Source organism: Montipora capricornis, chromosome 1 (assembly GCF_036669925.1).
Source record: "Montipora capricornis isolate CH-2021 chromosome 1, ASM3666992v2, whole genome shotgun sequence".
In the NCBI taxonomy this organism is placed as follows: domain Eukaryota; kingdom Metazoa; phylum Cnidaria; class Anthozoa; order Scleractinia; family Acroporidae; genus Montipora; species Montipora capricornis.
Genome location: NC_090883.1, coordinates 50,107,700 through 50,111,226, shown reverse-complemented (window position 1 = coordinate 50,111,226; position 3,527 = coordinate 50,107,700).

Below are 3,527 nucleotides of genomic sequence, written 5' to 3'. Positions count from 1 at the left end.
GACCTCTTGCACCAAGGCCGCGCACTAACCAACTGTGCCATCCTTGCTCCTATTATGTATGAATCTCCAAAATTCTTCATACAAGTAGATATTCTCTTATTGATATAAACAGGGCCTATATAGATCTAATACCCTCTATATAGTTCAACAGTCCAAGGAGGAATATGCCACTCAGTTTGGAAATCTTTCCCTTTAGATCAACGTTTCAGCCCTTCTAAGTCGCTTACTTAGGGTTTCTTTCGAATCAATGGTTAGGCTGGCCATGTTGTTGTGCAACAATCTCTAAATATTTCACCGAAGCGCTCGCTAACTCCATTTTGCCATACATATTGGGGAGCTTAAGCACGCGCGTTTTTGAGACGCGGACGGCAACCGGAAGAGACCAATTCGCGTTCCAGGACAGTTGTCTCCCAGATTCTTATACTAATCATCTCTAATGGAGAAAAGAAACTTGGCAATGAAATGTGGTTGTGTGAAGACAAGTTAAAAGGGAAAACAGGTCACTTCCGGTTGCCGTCCGCGTCTCAAAAACGCGCGTGCTTAAGCTCCCTATTGTCTTACAAAAAGAGTGGTTTGTTTGTCTTAGTCACACTGTGGGTCAAAACTTTGTGACATCATTTGTTCGCAACGCTATTTAGGCACGCGATATGAAATCGGTGTGCGTGCAAGATTTCATAACATGCGCTAATGCAGCTATGAATTTAAAGCTCTAGGAGGGGGAGGCTCGGTGTAGGTGCGGCATTTTGAACTGAGCTGAGATCTTTTGTTCAAATGGCCTACTCCAGGGCATTTGTGGATGGTCAAAAGAGTCAATACAACAAAATGCTGTATGCCTGGCCTCCCCCCCCCTGCAGCTTTACATTGATAGGTGTATAAAGAGTATATACGTGTACCTGCCAACTCTCACACATTATGCCTGAGTCTGACGCCTGGAGGTCATAAACTTCTATGAATCAATTTCTCATGCCTCACAGAATGAGTGACACAATTTGTAAAAATATGTTAACTTGAAACAATGAAAGAAAAGAACCGTTCATGTAAATGATGGTACCTCTCTCGAATTCTCTGATTTTAGAAGGAAAAAGTACTTGGGACGACGTTTTGGCGAGGTTGTCTTTTTCAGAACGCCGACTGGGACGTTGAAATCTTCAGACTGTCTTTGGAAATGTTCGGAATGACCTCGGGAATCTTCGTGAGACTTCAGAGATGGTCAGGTCATCTTCGAAAACTCTGATAAAAATCTCATGCTTTTAATTCAGAAAATGTTGGCAGGTGTAGGAGTACTTCATTCATTCTACTGAGTTCATTTATTTCATTATTATTATTATTTTTTTTGAAGCTATCAGAGAAAAACCTGGCAGGGACCGTAAGAACTTTACATTATTTAAAAAAGAGTTTACCATAGGTGACCCAAGGGTAATATTTGCAAATAAGTGGCTTCATAAAATATTATAAGAGTTTATATGGGCTTCAAAGGAGGATCTTTTGAAAAGATAAATTAAAGAGAAATCAGTAATAATACGAAAACAAAACAAAACAAGGGGCACTCATTTTCTGTCATTACAACATGTTTGCAAGCAATTTAAAGCTATTCCGTTAATGCAGTGCCATATATAAAATTCAGAATGTTATGAACTCTGAAATGATCGCACATTATTAATATAGTATTAGGTGGGTTCATACAAACACATTTTTGCTGCGTAAACATTTTTTCTCTTGTTGCCTTCCCAGTTTACACAACTCTCGCATACACACCACGATGTATTTCCTCTACGGAGCTCATCTTTTCTCTCGTGAACATCGTTTTTCTCTGACTCTAAACTGTCTCGCTTAGGTTCCAAGGAATAAGGCTCGATCTCGGCCATAATACGACCTTAATGCAATTTCAACACTTGTAGGATTCTTCACAAATTTATCGACTGGAAAAAATGCATGTGCACAGCAACGTCACGACATGGTAGCCAACATTCCTTATTTGGAAGTAATCGGAAGAAAAAAAGTCAAAATGGCGGACGTTCAATTATGAAAAATGGCCTCAGTTTTTGGTCGTTTTTGTCAAATGTGGTGAGAAGAAAATTAGCTCTTTCTTTTTGTTTTCCTCAAATCTAAGTTGTTTCTACAATTTCCAAGGGTCAAATAAAAAATTGTCTCTGGTCTTCCGTTCTCCTTTAAGTAGACCTTAAGTAAGCCTGCCAGAAGCCAGGGACTGCTCAAATATACTTGAGACCAAATTACTGTTAGTATGATGACGTAATGAAGCTGTGTCTCCATTATATCGTCAAAAAAAGCAAGTGTCATGAATCTCATCTTCTGTCCAGCCTTCATTCTCTTTTCGTTCGAACGTGGATGCTTGTGCATGTCCCTTTTGATGATGTGCTTATTCATGACACAGTTTTCCAATTAGTAGTACTCTAAATATAGTTGCCGTAGGAATATGGTTCATTTGAATTGAGAAAGATCTACACGTAGGTCGATTTTAAAGATATTTTTCATTCTGGTTGGTGTTAGGTGTAATTATGCTTCGGTTTCACGTGATCATGAAAAAAAAAAAATTGAACTTTATTTAAGTGTTTAATCTTCTAGCGCCGTAGGGAACTAATCGGGGACACTGTAAATTGAAATTAACAAGTGAAAGCAAATCAAATCAAATTTTGGTTTTTGAGGAGAGGGGAAACCGGGGTAGCCGGAGGAAACCTCTCGGTGCAGAGTAGAGAACCAACAAACTCAACCCACATATGACATAGAAGTTCCATTTTCAAAAGGTCACATTTATTTCTTTAATATTCAAAGCTGATTATAACAGCTTCAAATGATGACAGCAAAGGATTTTGCACTTCGTTATTTGCCTAGTAATTATGTTTTTTGAAAATGTAATTGTGATTATTATTAATTTTCCCTTATTAATCATGTCTTTTTCATGTACTGCCTAGGACGTTTTTGCTATCTTAACTTACTGGATGATGCAGAGGCTGAGAAGCAAAATGTCTGATGTTGCCTCAGAACACGATAAGCAACCTATCAGCTCTGTTAATGGGCAAGCTGCAGTGCCAATGACACAGTTTTGTCAAAAAGAGACAGCACAGCAGATACTCTTCCCTGTGAAGGGTTTAAGGGAACTGCTGAAACATAAACTAGTACTACAGCTGCCGTGTCCCGTCAGAGTGAAACAACAGAACCAGAAAAGAATGGTGATGATAAGGATGAGACAAAGGACTTGCAAAAACCAGAAGTTATAACTAATGGTGAATCTGCTGAAGGCCAAGAAATTGGTGAAGTAATTGAGAAAGTAGATGATCACCTGAGGAAGTATTGGGAAAAAAAGGTTAATGATGGAGTGCAAGCTGGCACTGAAAATCAAACAGCTGAAGCTGAAAAGGAAGTTGAAAAAGCCGCAGAGGAAAGTGTACCCGAGACGAGCATTGACCCTGCTACCACTGTGGCAGATGGAGAACAGAGTGAATTTAAAGCAACACCAGAAGAGGTGGTAAAAGCTGGTAGAGAACTCAAAGTAGAAGTAAAAATTGATT